This window comes from Rhinatrema bivittatum, chromosome 2 (genome assembly GCF_901001135.1).
Source record: "Rhinatrema bivittatum chromosome 2, aRhiBiv1.1, whole genome shotgun sequence".
Lineage (NCBI taxonomy): Eukaryota > Metazoa > Chordata > Amphibia > Gymnophiona > Rhinatrematidae > Rhinatrema > Rhinatrema bivittatum.
The window spans coordinates 156,253,670-156,272,731 of record NC_042616.1 but is presented as its reverse complement, the minus strand read 5'-3'; positions in this window follow the sequence as shown (position 1 = coordinate 156,272,731).

The window sequence follows — 19,062 nt, the reverse complement described above, 5'->3', positions numbered from 1 at the left end:
GTCCTTAGTACACACACACCCCATCTTGATTAGGAAAAATGTGACCAGGCTCTCTGGCCTCTGACCCCCTTCCACCAGGAAAGTAAAAGACCTTATGAATAGAAGGCAAAGCACTCTGAGAAATTCCAAGAACCTCCCAAAAATAGGTGACAAACAATTCAACCAGAGATAGCATTGAAACAATGGGAAAGTTTAATACTTGCAAATTTAAAGTTCTTACATCATTCTCCATATTTTCCAATCAGCAGGGACAAAAAAGCTGCTATTGCACCAATGTAGTGTACAGTAGACAGCTTATCAGTAGCAGAGTTTAGACTCTCGATCTGTGCTGTTCATGATAGCAGTCATAGAGATTAGAGACTGTTCCACTAATAAAAGAATGTTCCAAACACTATCTAAAGTAATGGGGGAAGGCTTAGGCATGCAGGATCTAGCCCTCAAGACCACAGCAAGCTCAGCTTATTCTATACCAGGCAGGGCGGGCACAGTGGGATCCAATGCTCAAATATGCAATTGCAACATTGGACCATAGCCTTGCATACCAACCCTGTGCATTCCCTGCAGAGTGCTGGGGCCTAGCAACACTCCTATCAGTATCTTTGTTAGATCTTCCCATGGATATCACCATCCCTCCCTGCATCTCCATCTAAACTGCAACTAGCAGGCTCTGAAGTGCAAATTGGCACCGCTGATGCTAAGCATGCCAAGGAGATGCCCCTGACCTTTTTCTTCCCATTCCACTATCAACTCTAATCCCAGCAACAGCACCATAGGATTCAGAAAGAAAGAGAAAGAGGCAATCCCACCAAATATCAGAAATCTAGAGGCACTTTATAATGAGGGAGGCTAGCACTTTGCAGAATGCATTCACTGTTGTAAGGCCATCAGTAGAGGAAAGATACTAGGTCATCTTACAGACAGGGGCATGTAGCATCATGTTTAGAGAGAACATCAGTTGTCTTGGTTTCAGAGAGGCCAAAAGTACTAGCTTGAGGACCCCGTCTGCCACTCAAAGCAGCAGCAGAAAATGGGAAGACTATCTTCCAAACCAACACCTTGTCCCTTTCCTTTAGTGAGTAGACAGGCAAGCCTCTCACAAACCCACATCAGGGGCAAGTCACCATGGAGCAAATGGGGTGTTTTACCACATCACTGTCCTGTAGTAAGAGGCAGGCAGCAATAAAGATGGTGACAAGATGCCTCAGGGAAATGATTCGCGGGTGCGTCCCCTACCTGACCGCAACGACCCGCCGTGGCAAACACCGGGTGAGAAGCCCCAGTCCAGTGCTGCGGTTCCCGCGCGTCGGCTCGGGCCCTCGGGGTTCCCATACAGCTGGGAGCCGTCCCTGCTTCCCTGGTGAGGCAGCTACAGCTTCTCCCCCGTGGCTGGAATCCAAGATGGCCGCAGCCATCTTAGGCGCGAGGCCGCACCTCCTCACCAGAATTAAAGGGACCTAAGCCCTTTAATTACACTCAGCTGCCTTCAATGATACAGAGCAGAGGAAGTATATAAGGAGGCTTCCTCTGCTCATTCCTTGACTTGGCAGCTTCCGTGGTTAGTCAGGTCTGCTTGCTTCGGTGAGTTCTTGTGCTTTGGATCCTTGTTCCTGTTTTCTCTTGGTGTTTCTGGTTCCTGACTTCGGATCGGCTAGCGGTGATTCCTGGTATTGACTTCGGATCGACTAGTGGTGATTCCTGGTATTGACCGGATTGGCAAGCGGTGATTCTCTGGTGTGTGACTTCAGACTGGCAAGTGGTGATCCCTCGGTGTGTGACCTCGGACTGGTAAGCGACGACCCTCTGGCACTTGACCTCGGACTTCTTCTTGACTGTCGTCTCCAAGGGCCCGCCTAAGTCCCAGTGGCCCGGGTCCCTACAGGCTCCTCCTGGGGAGAACCGCGGGCTTCCAGGGGTGAAGCTCCAGTCAGCCCTTGCACCGAACCTCTTGACCTCTCAAAGGTCCACCTAAGTCCCAGCGGTCCGGGTCCCTACGGGCTCCTCCTGGGGGGACCACGGACTTCCAGTGGTGAAGACATACTCGCTTCCTTCGACGTCACAACTCTTCATCTGCCTCCACAGTCGCCTCTGTCTCCAGTGCCAAGGGTCTGCTGGTCACGTCTTCTGTTCCTGCCTCGCCACCCGATGGGAGAAACTACGGATCTTCCACCTAAGGTATTCCATCCTCCCGTCGGCCCAAGGGTTCACAAGCCTGAGCATAACAACAATTAGTACAGATTGATAGTAACAAACTCACAAAAAGTCACGTGAAACTCACAAAAAGTCACTTGTTCCTAGACAAACTAATACACAAAAGAATGGGTATTGCAAACAGATGAAACAAGGACAAAACACACACAAAATAGTCAAAACTCATTAGATTTTAACTAATTAAGCATCCCTTCTAACTTTTGGGTTCATATGCTTTCTTTTTCTCTTCAATGCACTGACAGATGTTTTCCATAAAATAGCTAATATATAGGATTTGCTGTCTGATATTTCCAAAATCTCTTTCATCTTACATAAGATATGAAAAATCTCAAGACATTAAAAATCACTTTAGACACAATGACTCCATTTAGGTACAAAGATGTATGCAAATTTTTCCTGACTTAATTTTGCACATATGATTTTTAGTGACTAACATGGAAAAGCATAGTTAAGATGTTTCAGATTTCACTAATAGGAGGCAATGTTAATGAAACATGTCACTCTTTATTGAAAAGACGCTATGATGACTGTGATGTCCTAGCCAGATGCTCACTTTATTCCTCATTCCCCTTCTGCTCTCAACTCCCCATGAATAGTGTGCTCTGTATGGTACAGTTTAGAGCTGTCATATTATGCTATCCTACAGTGCATGAATTGAGAGTGATGCTTTGCAGTTGTGGATTGGAAAAATATTATGTTCCACCTTGGAGAATAGTGCTTGTCATAAGAGAACAAGGGCATGAAAAATTTATAAAAGGCATAAGGCATTGTTACTTTTTATTGTTTCTATCAGCCTTCCCAGGCTTCCATAAAACAGCACGTGTAACAATATAGACATACCTGAGATTGGTGGATCACTGGGCAGGAATGTTAGAAGTCAATAAGAGGTCTTATGTAATTTTAGATGAAAAATATGCATAGTTAGGTATTACTGACTTAATAAATTCACATCTGTTATCACAATTCAAAAAATAAAGATTAAAATCTTTAGCTATTTTAAAATAGAATCCCTATAGCTTGTTGTCATCAGTTTTAATGTCATGTCACCCTACCCACGCACGATGTGTTTAGATAATCTGCAGTCTCTACTTTTTTTGTAATTTTGCTAATTTTTTGTCTTAGTATAATGTCTTTGCTTTTCAGTTACTACTTCTATTATGAAATTATTTCTTTGAACAGCAATGAGTCAGATGTACCAGCTGGGATTAACATGGGCAGGAGATGTACTTTGTCAATCATTTTATCAGCTAAGTAAGAAATTTAAGTTGTGTAAACTTGCAAAAGGTAAAAATGAAGGGAGAAAAATAAGGAGATTGAGAAAGATGGTGAATAAAATATCAGAGGAATCTCTTAAGGGACTGTACTGATATCTGGTTTATTGTCTGCTTATTCCTCCTGTGACCTCAGCATTGTTTAAAGAAATATTCAAATGCCAGATAGCCAGATAAGTAGGACTTATCTGGCTATCTAGCAGACTCTGAATATCTGGTTATTTTTGGCAGCCATTAGATTGCAGGATAAGTCACTTATCTGGTTATCTGGCTAGCTGGCTAACTTGGGGGTGAGCAGTGGGTAGATCAGTGGGGTGCTACTTAACTGGCTAACATATCCAGCTAAGTAGTGATTTTGAGACTTAGTTGGATAAGCTAATCAACTAAGGCTATTTTGGGCTTTTAATCGGGATTTTATAATTATTTCTAATGAAACTGACAGGTAGACATTATCAGAAGGGTGCTGACATGCTAATGCATCAAGACTATGTCAATGTGGCATCAAAAGTGACATGAAGGGCCTGCAATGGGGCAAAATGATACTAGCAGTGCCAGGAGTTCTGAAGGCACTGTCATAGGAGCAAAACAGTAGAAGAGTATCCAGATCACTGAAAGGCTGCAACAGTAGAGCAAAGGGCCCAATAAAAGTGGCCTGAAATCCCTCCTGACCCTCAAGGTTTAGAGTGCAATCTATCTCAAACTGCACAAAGAAGTCTAAACCCCCAAGACATGGACTGTGGTCCAATGCAAACAACAAAAAGATGTCCAGACCCCAAAGTCATGGAGTATGATCCATCACAAACAACACAAAGATGTCCAAACCCCAAAGTCATGGAGTATGATCCATTGCAAACAGCACAAAGCTGCCTAAACCCCCAAGGCTTAGAGTGCAGTCCATTATAAATATCACAAAGGCATTATAACCCCAAAAGCATAGTGTGTGGTTAATTGCAAACAATGCAAAGGCCTGTAGAGACCTTGACTGCAAAACAGAAAAGCAGAATAGAGGTAGGGTGGAAGGAGCAATGTGTATATTTGTTATTTTTTGAGAATTTTTTCTGGGGACAAAACACCTCAGTATAATCAACAAAGAAACACGATGGGAGAACTAGGCATGGGTTGTATTTATTTATTTAAAACATTTTTTACAGCCTGCTTAGCACAGTAAATAATCATCAAGGGTGGGTACCATTATAACATCAACATTATTAATGCACACAAATAATATCAAAACATTGTACAAAAGTTAAGCAAATGCCAATTCAAACAGATGACAGTTCAGTTTCTTATAGTACTCTTTTAGGTATGTAATAGCATAAATGTCTGCAGGAAAATCATTCCATAGGATAGGTTCAACAACAAAAGAAGCTTGTCATAGGATGGATCAAACTCTTGCTTCCTTCACTGATGGAACTGAAAGCAGTTCATGATCCTGGGAATGCAGAAAATGCTTAGGGGTATAAAAGTAAAAAATATACTTTAAATATTAATTTACCCATGTTTACAGCCATAAACACTAGAAATAAAACTTGAAAAAATTATCCTAATAATTGATGGGTAGCCAATGAAATTGTCTCAAAATTGGAGTAATTTGAACAAATCAAGAAGTAAAAGTAATCATCTGGACTGCAGCATTTTGAATCAACTGCAAAACTTGTAAGTGAATTTTAGATAACCACATACAAAGAACTGCAGTAATCTACACAGATGATAACAACGCTAGAACAACAGATCAACAATCTTGTACAGGTAATATATATTTCAAATATCTCATTAAGATAAGTTTATAAAAAGCAGCGTTCAAATTAGATTGAATGTATGATTTCAAGACAGGGTGAGAGTCAAATAAAAACCCCAGGTCATGAACCCATGATGAGAACTTAATGGACCCCTATCAATAGATAGTTCAGGATACTTAAAACTGTTGTGGACTGGAAAACTAATAAAGCTTCTGACTTATTGATGTTTAAAACAAACAATTCCTCCCAAGCCAAGCATGCACATCTTACATAATACCAGCATTCAATGAGCACCAGGAGGAGGAGTAATCACCAATGGTTATCTGCTGCTCACAATGAGATCAAAACAAAATTGCAAAACCAGTTCAGAATTAACCCATTAAACCCTGTGGCAGAAAGCATAAAATAGTGCAAGATTGACCATTTCAAGTGCTGTAGATATCTAAAAAAACACAATACAAGAATATCCCTTATCTAGAAAATGAAGAGACTCATGAACAGTGACTTAAGTTGTCTAAGTGCTATGGTTATTATGAAAACCTGCCTGGTGTGAATTTAGAATGTATTTATGTCTCAATTCTTTTATACTGCTAATTCAGATTCCAGATCTGGCCAGATCGGTGTGCAACAATAAACTCCAGCAATAAAAATCATAAAATAATACCCAAAATTGCAGTAGATAAAATCCAATGTAACCTTATAATTACACACACATCCTACTAATGTAAATTAACACTATGTGTGACTATTATTTGCTTCCAAAAAATTAGGGAGCTGAACTAAAACAGCTTTCTCAATTAGTTTGCTCAAACTGGGCAAACAAGAGGTCGGCCAGTAGGAAATAGGATTTCCAGCCTAAAATTTCCCCTTTCAGGGATAGGCCAAACCCCTGGACATTTCAGCTGATCAGAAACTCTATCTTCATTAAGTGATAAATTAATGTAGTTAAAAGCTCCAAAAAATAAATGTGCCAAAAAACCCAGGATGGACAAGAGTCAAGCAAACAATGTGAATTCTTAAGGCAAGATAACATCTACTCAACCTCAGAGGAAACCACATAGGAAAACTAATCCCATAACACACGTAGGTCTGAATGTTCAGAATCTCTAACCACTTGATTAGATTAATTAAAACCTAGAGCATTCTGCAGGTCCTTAACTTTAGTCTCGCAATAATCAGCAAATTTATCGCAGTCTAATACTTCCATTTCCTTAAATCCTTGAGCAGGAGTAATTAATTTCATAGCTTTTGCAAATAATTCAAGTGGGCGATTTAAGGATCCCTGTAGCTATGCAATGTAATAAGATTTATGTGCAGCTTTAAAATTTTTCCTATAGATATCTCTTATTTCATTAATCCTTGCTTTGGCTATATCAGTTTCTAGCATCCGCCATCATCTTTCAGCACGCTGTAACCTTTTCTTATCTTCAAGCAAGTCTACAGAAAACCAAGGGGCACATTTAAAATAAGTGTGCTGAGCCCTTGAATAGAAAGGTGCCTTGATACTATCTAATGCAGACAAGTTGTCATTCAATGAGGAAACAAGAGAAGCTGCAGATGTAACATCCACAGTTAAAGGGGATTCTGATCATGCATTTTTTAATTTTCTCAATAATAATACAAGGATTAACTAATTTACTTTCTCTTATACTTGCTGTGGAATAAACTGCTTTGTAATCTTAAAAGTGATCAGGTAGTGATCAGACCATTTCATACTTTCCACGTGCAGGTCCTTAAAATAGTCAACAACCATCCACATATTAGGGCCAATGAGTGAGTCAAGAATATGACTCATGTGATATATGGGTACAATGATAATCTGAATCATCATAAACTTCTAATGTAAATAAGAAGCCTTGCATATAGCAATTTGAAACCTAATCTAGATGAATATTACAATCCCCTAAAATCAAAACATTGGGATAACTTAAACACAGAGCAGTAATAAAATCTAATTGTTGTAGGGTAGAACAAAATGAGGTGGGATGGGAGAAGAAACAGCAAGTACAAGAGAAGAAACTTGCATTTTTTTTAAAATGTTCTTAAGTTGTTTTTTTTCTGAGAACAAAACACCCTAGTATAATCAACAAAGAAGGAGGTTGGGAGAACTAGGCTGAGATCACAACAGCAAACAACATGGAGACACCAAAACTCCCATGCTGGTACATCATGGAAATGGCAGGTAAGCCTATTAACAGTATGACTGACAAGGAATTATATGAGGGGCATGGCAGGTAGTTAGATCGGCAGTAAGACCCCCTAATGTAGTATACCTGGGGTCTGGCAGGAAGGCAGAGCGGTAACAGAACATCCCTAAGATGATATATCAGGGGCATATCAGAAAGGCAGAGTGGTAGCAGAAAGACCCCTAGATCATATATTTCAGGTATGGCAGGTAGGCATGTGGCAGCAAGACCCCTAATGTGGTATATCAGGAACAGGGCAAGTAGGCAGAGTAACAGCTAGACCTTCAAGATGCTTTCAATAGTTTTGCCATTCTCATGGAAATTCTGGAAACCCAAGCAGACAGATTAATTTTCAAAAAGACCAGCTTCCACATCAACTCTGGCACCAGCCTTGCATGAAGAGAATCACAATGTCTCCTGTCATTGAGAAGACACATTCACTGGGCATGCTGGTTGGTGAGCAGGAAAGATAGCACTGAGCCACCTTGGCTAGGTCTGGCCAGACCGCGAATGTGTGTGTCCAACATGCCAATGCATCTGTGACAATGTCCTTGATTGGTTCTGAGAGAAAGCATGTCACAGAAATTTGTGCTCGTGTCTCCTTTGCAAGGGTGGGTCAAGACTCTCTTTTGTTAATTGCTTTATCTATGGCTAAGGACTTTCATTTTCAGATTTTATTTTATTTTGCTTGGGAATTACAATGCTAGAACAATATCAAAGTCATTTTCCACTGACTTTTTTTGTTATAACATTGAAATTTCCAAGCAAAATACAACAAAAACTGAAAACAAAGTTTCCTATCTATGACCTATATCAGGAGAGATGGTCCTTTGCTGGCAATGTGGATTTGGCATATTGAGGTGGGGAGGAAGGTAGCTGACACCTGCTTGTATTACTCTTTGAGGTGGCCACTCTTTCCTGCGCTGTATCTTCCCTATGCCTCTGCCTCTGGCACTTCTGTTCACACAGTTAATTACCAGCATCTCCTTCATGAATGTGAGATTCTGGGTCTGAAGGGTGATATTCTATTTCACCCTTAGATTATGAAATGTGGCAAACAAGTAGGCAGACATTGTGTTCTTTTAGAGGTTTCAGTCTCTCTTGCACCTGCTGCTGCCAAGAGTCCACAAATTGCAACAACTCTGCTTTCATTTCCTCTTTCTCATGGAAGCCCTCTAACCTTTCCTCCAGAGTATTTACTATAGGGATGACCCTACCTAGGATAGTGCTTCTGGAACATTGTGGCATCCTTGAAGGGCTTCAGGATTTCCATCAGCTGCCTCATCACTATCCATTTAAGATGCCCTGGGTGATATATACCTATCTCTGTTTTCAGAAAAATAACACAAAGGGGTGTCTGGTGCACAACTCCAGCATCATACAGGTGGAATTCCAGTGCTTGCCAATATCTTGAATCAGATGCTTGTGAGGCATCCAGGGCTGGTGGTTCCAATAGGCAAACTAGGCAGTCACCTAGAGCACCAACCCTTAGGAGGCACCAAAATTGCCAATGCAAGCCCGACCCCCAGCCAAAAATAGAGAGGGATACCTGTAGAGCCCTATCCAGTGGCAGAAGACAAGGACAGCAGTCCAATGCTCAAGGCTAAAGATAAGGAAGAAGACCCATTTAGACTCTGCCCGTGACTGAAGACACAAAGGTCCAGGAGGGCTATGGATGAAGCCAAAACCACCCGTGGCCGAAGATGCAAAAAAGTGAAGCCCAGGAGAGCTGCAGGCAGAGCACATCCTGCCTACTGCTGAAGAAGCAAAAGAGAGAAGCCCAAGAGGGTCACAGTTGGAGCCCATCCTGCCCACGGCCAGAAATGCAAAAAACTGAGGCCCGGGAGTGCTGTGGGTGGAGCCCCTCCCATCCATAGCCTAAGAAATGAAAGACAGAAGTCTAGGAGGGCTGTGGGCAGAGCTCATCATGCCTGCAGTCGAAGAAATGAAAGAGAGAGGCCTGAGTGGGCCATGAGCAGAACCCAACCTACCTGTGACAGAAGACACATGAGGCTGAAAACATGGAAGAGGCCTTGGAAAGGTTTCCGCTGGAAAAGCCCATTGTGCCCGATGTGAAGAGAAGAGGCCATGGAAGAGCCATGGTTGGAGCACATCCTGCCTATGGTGTAGACAGGAAAGAGAGAGAATCAGAAGATCAGCAGGTAGAACACATTTGCTTGATGGACTCTTGGTCTGACCCAGTATGTCATATCTTATGTTCTTATATATGGCTGAGTATGTGAAAGGAAGCCTATGTGTGTGTGTGTGTGTGTGTGTGTGTGTAAGAGAGAGAGAGCAAGAGAGTAAGAGAGAAAGTGTGTCTGTGGGTGTTTGTGAAAGAGAAAGGAGGTTTGGATATGTATGTGAGTGAGAGAGAGAAAAAATGTGTTTGTGTGTGTGTATGAAAGAGAGAGAAAACCTAGGGTGTGTGTGTGTGTGTGTGTGAGGGAGAGAGGAAGCCTGGGTGTGTGACTGTGTTTGAGTGTATGTGTGTGAAAGAGAGAGAGGACGCCTGAATATGTGTATGAGGGAATGAGAGTGTGAGTGTGAGTGAGAGAAAGCCTTGGTATGTGTGTGTGAGAGTGAGGCTGTGTTTGTGTATGTGAGAGAAAGTGATAGTGTGTGTAAGAGAGTGAAAGAGAAAGGGAGCCAATGTGAGTGAGGATGTATGTATGAGTGATAAAGGAATTGTTTGATTGAGTAGGAGAGAGAACCTGTAGCTGTGTATGTGACAGAAGAAATATTTTGATGTTTTATTTTTCTTTATTTTATTGTTTGATATCTTATATGGAATAGCAATGTTTCTGTTTTTCCATTGTTGCACTGCATACAGAGTCTGGCTTGTTGCAGTTTCCAATCCAGTTTATATTTTCACATTTCTCTTTATACTTTATAGTCCTTTTTATTCTGAATTTGGTGAGGTCTGTCTATGTATTGCATGTGTGATGTAGAAGAGGTATTCTGGTAGCATGTAGTTTCTGTATAGGGATCTATAGCAGCTTGGCTAGTTCTGTTTTCCTAATAGGAAGGAAGTGTATTGGTGTTTTAGTTCCTGGTGTAATATTTACAGTATTGCCTTTTCTTTCATAGGTAAGGTTGTTACTGTTTAAGTACTGGCACTTAGTGCTGCTTTGATATAGGAGGTATACTATATTGTAAATATAATTTAGCTTACTCATGGCTTTCTGAGCGCAAAGCCCACACCTAACAATAGGCCTCATACCATATGAGCTCTAAGTGTATTTTTGCTTTTTTGCAGGGTTTTTTTTATTGGTACTATAGCAGTGCCTGTAAATATATTATATATGGTATAAATGATATTTTTATCTCGGAAAACTGATCATTGAATGTAATTTTCATGTAAAACCTGTTATAAAATGCATAATTTTTAATTGTGTGTGGGCTGGACTGGGATTGTAGACAGGGTTGAGTTTGGTGGGTGGGGGGATGCAAGGCTGTAAGGTTCACCTAGGGCACCTTCTACCCTTGCACTGGCCTTGGAAGCATCCCAGATTCTTCCTGCTTCTCACAGAGAAGCTGTCCTCCCTTCACATTTTGATGGAAATTCCTTGCTATTTTTGTGCAACCCTTGATCAGGTCCTTCAGGAATAGGTTCATGTGGTCCTTCAGCCCCAGTCCCAGGGTATACCTCTCTGTCAGGTGCAGAAAGTGTGTGAAGCAGCAGATACCCTGAAAGCCACCATCATCAATTGCCTTTACTATAATTGCACCACTGTCTGCCACAAAGAAACTTGCCTGAAGACTCCTGACTGATCTAGATTCTAACCCTCCAGAATTCTATTTATGAGTGATATAATATTGCATAAGGTATGACACCTATCTATTGGCTGGGTGTGTAGCAAAGCCCACCTTATCCTGATGCTCCATCCCTGCTACAGCTGCTGCTTGCCCCTGCCTCAGTCAGGTTCCACTAATGTGCCATTAGGGAGAGTTATGCATGTGTAGCATTCGTGCTGGTCCAGATATCGCTGGTGAAATGCATGTTGCTCCCTTCTGCCTTAGCAGGCTGAGCTTGTATGCGATAATAGCACTGGTTGTACAGGGTAGAGATGATCTTCCTATTAAATGTAGTTTGGAGGGAACTTTGTAATTGGGGACTAACATATGCAGCAGATGTTTAAAGCCCATGATTTCCACTACCTGTAGAGACTGGCCATCCAGTGCAATTATTCCCTCTTGCTCCTTATTATTTTAAATTGTCACTGTAGGTGTTTGGTAGGGAGCAGTTGGCCTACCACCTGACTGCTGGAAGGGGCCATGGGATCAGCTCGGGGTAAAGTCTTCTTTTTGCTGCCTTTCCTCTGGCTTTTACTTTAGCAAAAAGAGTCCCCATGCTACTACTACCATGCTCTCTGAAAGCCACTACTGTTTCTGCAGGTGATGCTGCATACTAGTGTTTTTCAGATGCCACTGCCAAAGAGACAGGATCACCAAGTTCTATTTTTTCAAAGGGTACCAATTTGCCTAGTTCCAGCCCTGTAGGAGAATGAGCTACAGCGGTTTAGTGAAACATGCTCCCAAACAGAGTAAAGAGTGATGTATCTGACCAAAAAGGCTTGATCCTATATTTGCAACTGCATGCACAGTACCCAGAGTCAACTGTAAATTGAGAAGATCCAGACATTATACACCAACAGTAAAATATGCCAGTTAGAAGGGAAGCAAGGTGAGCAACAGAAGCAATAGCATGAACATGAGATGATGAGAAATGGCTTGCAACAAGAGCTGAATGACCTGAGGGAGAAAATGACCCAACAGTTACAGTCTGTTATGAGCCTTCAAGAGAATCAAAAGGAGTTCATTTAGTTCTTGGTTCAGGCAGTAAAAATTAAGAGATAGGAGATGCAGAACAAACAATGGCAAGTAGAAAGAGAAGTGCTAAAAAAAACTCTAAATATGAAGTAGGCAGGAATGTTGTCACTAGAGGTTTCTTACCAGGCCCTGGGGCAGAAAAAAAGAAAACTTAAAAGTTCAAAGTGAAAAGCGAGAAAATGAACTCCAAGTCACTAGAGATAATAGCTCACAGATGGAAATAGATCTGAAGGAGCTAGGGAAACAAATTCCCCAGATCAAGCAAACCAGGAAGAAACTATTCATACAACTTGCCTGTTTATAAGGAGGTAGACTGTACAGAAGGGTAGCAGGAAAAGACAAAAGATGACCAGATATAGAGGAACAGGTGTAATGAAGGAAAGAAAGCCTACCAGATACTAAAGAAGTCTGAGATTCCCCATTATTTTGGAAAAGTGGGAAGCAACAGGAATCATCAGCAACTATTTGTATCCAGCTAAGGAGATAATCCAGAACTTTTAGACCCAGATGGGACTGACCCTATTCACTGTAAGGCAAACCAAGCCCGGATTATTATGTTGTAAACTCTACCAAGCATGGACTGTCTCTTATAAATGTAGCATGTCTCCTGTTTCGATGGTTTATCCTACATTAGGGGTGCTATGAGTTCAAGTCAGGATGGGAAGGAAGATGTCTCTTTAGGGGGCCCTGGTACTATCAAGTACAATCTATGTGACCACTTCACACTCTAAATCAAATACTTCCAGAAAATGCCAGATAGTGAAAAATAAGAGCAAGGAAGCCAAAATTAACACAATAAAAAGCAAATGGTTTCTCTGTCCATCTTTCTTCTGCTCACTTCCCTTTTTACTCTTTCACCTTCATCCTGATTGAAAATATCCTTACCAGTAAGGTGGGATAACTAGAGTGTAGTTCCAGTTCTGACATGAACTCGACTGAAAAAAGAAAAATATCCCCAAGCAAAAATACTAAACTGGGTTCCAAAAAGTCAAATACTTCAATTGTAATCCAACTCTCAAAAATACAAGTCTCTTGAGTTATTGGCTCAAAAGGCTACATCGTTTTCTTTACCCAATCTGCTAACTGGTCAAATAGGCCAAAAGATCCTTTTCCCAGTCTTTTGGGATATTAGGGGATGGCCTTCCCCCAGGCACTGGTCAATCAAAATCCAAAAAGTCTTCTCAAAAGATTTCTTCCTTAAAACCTCCTTGCCAAATGCTTGAATTGCCTTCTGTGCGATCCAGAGGGAATCTCCAGCTTTCCTACCACTTTCCTCTGAGATCTTGGGGAAATATCCAGCTCTCCAATCCTCTTGCTTGAGATCCAGGGACAATCCCTAGCTGCTATCCTAACCTTCTGCTCCTGGCCCACTAAAAGCACTGAGCATGCTCCAAGGGATTATAAACCTCTCAGAAGCCATCCCCCAAAAAAGGTGGGGTTATAGCAGTGGGAGGAATCCAAAATATCAAAGCCCCTCCTACTGCCCCTAAATAGCAAAAATCACATAGGGATAATGTTAGTGACTAGCGCAGCCCCATTACATATGTTTTTTTACAGTGCTGTATACATTAGAGATGTGAATCGTGTCCTCGATCGTCTTAACGATCGATTTCGGCTGGGAGGGGGAGGGAATCGTATTGTTGCCGTTTGGGTGTGTAAACTATCGTGAAAAATCGTTAAAATCGTGAGCCGGCACACTAAACCCCCCTAAAACCCACCCCGACCCTTTAAATTAAATCCCCCACCCTCCCGAACCCCCCCCCCCCAAATGCTTTAAATTACCTGGGGATCCGGCGGTGGTCCAGAACGGCGGCGGTCCGGAACGGTCCCCTCAATAGAATCGTGTTGTCTTCAGCCGGCGCCATTTTTCAAAATGGCCGCCGCAAAATGGCGGCGGCCATAGACAAAAACGATTCGACGGAGGAGGTCGTTCCGGACCCCCGCTGGACTTTTGGCAAGTCTTGTGGGGGTCAGGAGGCCCCCCCAAGCTGGCCAAAAGTTTCCTGGGAGTCCAGCGGGGTTCCGGGAGCGATTTCTTGCCGCGAATCGTTTTCGTACGGAAAATGGCGCCGGCAGGAGATCGACTGCAGGAGGTCGTTCAGCGGGGGTTCCGGACCGCCGCTGAACAACCTCCTGCACTCGATCTCCTGCCGGCGCCATTTTCCGTACGAAAACGATTCGCGGCAAGAAATCGCTCCCGGAACCCCGCTGGACTCCCAGGAAACTTTTGGCCAGCTTGGAGGGGCCTCCTGACCCCCACAAGACTTGCCAAAAGTCCAGCGGGAGTCCGGAACGACCTCCTCCGTCGAATCGTTTTTGTCTATGGCCGCCGCCATTTTGCGGCAGCCATTTTGAAAAATGGCGCCGGCTGAAGACAACACGATTCTATTGAGGGGGCCGTTCCGGACCGCCGCCGTTCTGGACCACCGCCAGATCCCCAGGTAATTTAAAGCATTGGGGGGGGGTTCGGGAGGGTGGGGGATTTAATTTAAAGGGTCGGGGGTGGGTTTTAGGGGGTTTTAGTGTGCCGGTTTTCCTGCCCTCCCCCTTCCCCCGATTTACGATTTTTTAACGATAAATCGGGGGAATTGGTATTGTATCGTGGCCCTAACGATTTTTTGACGATTTAAAATATATCGGACGATATTTTAAATCGTCAAAAAACGATTCACATCCCTAGTATACATAGGCATCTCAGGATCAGCCCTGGGATGGTTCAGATCTTTCCTTCATAATAGGACATTCAAGGTCAGAATCAGCAACAAGGATTCCCTCCCGGTCAAGTCCACTTTCGGAGTTCCTCAAGGATCCTCCCTCTCCCCTACCTTTTTTAACATCTATCTTCTCCCCTTATGTCACCTACTCTCAAGTCTTAAGGTCACACACTTCATATACGCAGACGATGTCCAGATTCTGCTGCCAATCACTGACTCCATCTCCAGCACCATCAACTTCTGGAACAATTGTCTACAGTCCATAAACTCACTCCTCTCTAGCCTTAACCTAGTACTTAATACGTCAAAAACGGAACTTTTGCTAATCACTCCAGATGAGAACCTTCAGCCTACCAACAACCTAACCACACCTCCAATGATCAATTCCACTCAAGTAAGAGACCTTGGGGTTACCTTAGACAATAGGCTGAACCTCAAAGAATTTGTCAAGAACACAACGAAAGAATGCTATTACAAACTACACATTCTGAAAAAGTTGAAACCTCTCCTACATTTTCCAGACATTTTACAGTCCTCCAAACAATTCTATTTTCTAAAATCGATTACTGCAACTCTCTGCTTATAGGCCTTCCAGCCATCACCATCAAACCTCTACAAATGTTGCAGAACTCCGCTGCCAGGATTCTTACTAACACCAGCAGAGGTGAACACATAACACCCATACTAAAAAACCTACACTGGCTCCCTATCAGATCCAGAATCATTTTCAAAGTGCTAACTATAACACACAAGACCATCCATTCCCAAACATCGCTTGATCTAAGCTGTCCACTTCGTCCACATGCATCATCAAGACCAATCAGAACCAGTTACTTAGGCACCTTACACGTACCTTCAGCCAAGTCCTCACTCAAGAAACGTGCATTCTCGACTGCCAGCCCCCTCCATTGGAATGCCCTCCCCACGGACATTCGTCTTGAAACCTGTACTCGAACATTCAAAAACAAACTCAAAACCTGGCTCTTTACAAAAGCCTTCACTTAAAGTTTTCGCTCAGAGCCACGTCCCAGAACTAGACTCATTCACACATTTCATAATCACGTTAACCAGATGTCTGATGCCGCAACTCTTAATTGTATTTCTTGGTCTCATATTCCCAATCGTTAAATTTACAGCATGCTACACCAATACCTTTTAAGTCAGATGTAACCTCAGCTTTGAAGTCTACAAACCTTGAAGATGTAACCGTTAGTTCTTGAAGATTTAAACATTATTCTGAAGATGTAAACTTAGATTTTGAAGACTGTAATCTGTAAGCATTTGTATTTATTGTAAGAATTTGTATTTATTATTTAGCTATTTACTAGGGATGTGAATCGTGTCCTCGATCGTCTTAACGATCGATTTCGGCTGGGAGGGGGAGGGAATCGTATTGTTGCCGTTTGGGGGGGTAAAATATCGTGAAAAATCGTGAAAAATCGTTAAAAAATCGAAAAATCGAAAAACCGGCACATTAAAACCCCCTAAAACCCACCCCCAACCCTTTAAATTAAATCCCCCACCCCCAAATAACTTAAATAACCTGCGGGTCCAGCGGCGGTCCGGAACGGCAGCGGTCCGGAACGGGCTCCTGCTCCTGCATCTTGTCGTCTTCGGCCGGCGCCATTTTCCAAAATGGCGCCGAAAAATGGCGGCGGCCATAGACGAAAAAGATTGGACGGCAGGAGGTCCTTCCGGACCCCCGCTGGACTTTTGGCAAGTCTCGTGGGGGTCAGGAGGCCCCCCACAAGCTGGCCAAAGTTCCTGGAGGTCCAGCGGGGGTCAGGGAGCGATTTCCCGCCGCGAATCGTTTTCGTACGGAAAATGGCGCCGGCCATACGCGTATGGCCGGCGCCATTTTCCGTACGGAAAATGGCGCCGGCAGGAGATCGACTGCAGGAGGTCGTTCAGCGAGGGTTCCGGCGCCTCGCTGAACGACCTCCTGCAGTCGATCTCCTGCCGGCGCCATTTTCCGTACGGAAAATGGCGCCGGCCATACGCGTATGGCCGGCGCCATTTTCCGTACGAAAACGATTCGCGGCGGGAAATCGCTCCCTGACCCCCGCTGGACCTCCAGGAACTTTTGGCCAGCTTGTGGGGGGCCTCCTGACCCCCACGAGACTTGCCAAAAGTCCAGCGGGGGTCCGGAAGGACCTCCTGCCGTCCAATCTTTTTCGTCTATGGCCGCCGCCATTTTTCGGCGCCATTTTGGAAAATGGCGCCGGCCGAAGACGACAAGATGCAGGAGCAGGAGCCCGTTCCGGACCGCTGCCGTTCCGGACCGCCGCTGGACCCGCAGGTTATTTAAGTTATTTGGGGGGGGTTCGGGAGGGTGGGGGATTTAATTTAAAGGGTCGGGGGTGGGTTTTAGGGGGTTTTAGTGTGCCGGCTCACGATTCTAACGATTTATAACGATAAATCGTTAGAATCTGTATTGTATTGTGTTCCATAACGGTTTAAGACGATATTAAAATTATCGGACGATAATTTTAATCGTCCTAAAACGATTCACATCCCTACTATTTACATTGATCTGTTACCACTTGGTCCTGTTCTCTCCTTTACCTCAAGTTCTAAGTTCCTACAAAGTTAGCCTTGTTATTTTATACCCTCTTGTTTGATGTAATTTTCCAATATTGGTTCTGTGTAAACCGAAGTGGTATGTACTAGTACATGAACTCCGGTATATAAAAGCCTTTAAATAAATAAATAAATAAATGCATTGTCTAGTGCTACAGATGCACTAAGTAGTAGTAGTAATAGTGAAGCAAAGAGAGCAAGGGGAAGAGATGAGGACCCAACTGACACAGTTGGAAGAAGACCTTTAAAGCCATAGAGGATACTAGGCTTCACCTGGAGGCAATCCTACCAGCCATGAAGGCTCACTTCGATAAATGCCTGCAGGTGTGGGGTAAGTAGGTTGAAGAAACAAGGAGGATGCTAGTCAACTAGGAGAGAGACCTTAAAGCAGAGCCCGAATATGAGTGGAAATATAGGGATCTAGTTGTTGCTTCTAAAAAGATGGCAAAGCACTTCAAACACCCTGAAGGTCTGGCTAAGGCTTCCAGCACAGCTCAAGATATGATTGAGTAGTTGTACAAACTTTAGGCCCTTTTTGAGGCTAAGAAGCGAATAGGAAGAGCCAAGAAAACTTTAAGGATGCAGCATCCAAGTCCAATATTAGATAATAAAAGTTTGAAATGGAGTTTGGAAAATATAAAGACACAGGTCAATACAGCTTTGAATAAGTGGAAGAAAGACCAGGCCTTTTATCATTAGGGACCACCCCTAGCAAGAGAGAAACACCACTCTGTAGTTTCAGGAACAGAAAAGATCCAAGTAGAGGAACAAGTGCATTGGAGGACACCAAGGTTATCACCTTAAAATTTATTAGGAGAAGTTCATCAGTCAGAGGAACTCTGAGAGGAATTCAGTCCAGAAAGCAGGACAATGGCACTGACCAAACCAAAGAAAAATAAAAATCAAGATAAAATATAATTCCCTGGTTAAATAGAGATATCTAGGGGTCTGATAATGTTAAAGGAAGAGTAGGGGTGCTGATACAGTGGTACCCAGGGTTTAAGAAACCTAATATTTATGGAACTTTTCAATATACATTAAGATGGAAGGATATGCTTGTTATGCGCCCAACCTGCAGAGGTCCACGGGCCTGTCCCCCACCTACCCTGGGACGTCTCGCAGCAGCAGCGTCATCATTGAGGCCTGGTCAGGCTGGCTGGCTTCTTCGTGGCATTCCCTCGGCGAGGGAGACGCCGCTGACGTCTGGGCTGGTCCCGCCCCCTAGGCACGCGCGTGCGCAGGGGCTCTGCCATTTAAAGGGACCAGCGTGGGAAAACCCTGCTCCGCCTCTGGACGTGACGTCAGACTCCGCCAGTACTTAAACTGGCTCGACAAGCATCTCCTTGCCTTGCAACGAGGTTATCTCTGTTTCAGAGTTGTCTAGTTGCTGTTCTTGGTTCTGACTTCGGATTCTGACTTCGGCTTCTGACCTCAGCTCGTCCATTGGCTCTGACCCTGTCTTGACCTCAGGTATCCTGCTCTGCACCATCCAGGAGGCCTTGCCTAAGTCCAAGAGGCTTGGGTTCTCACA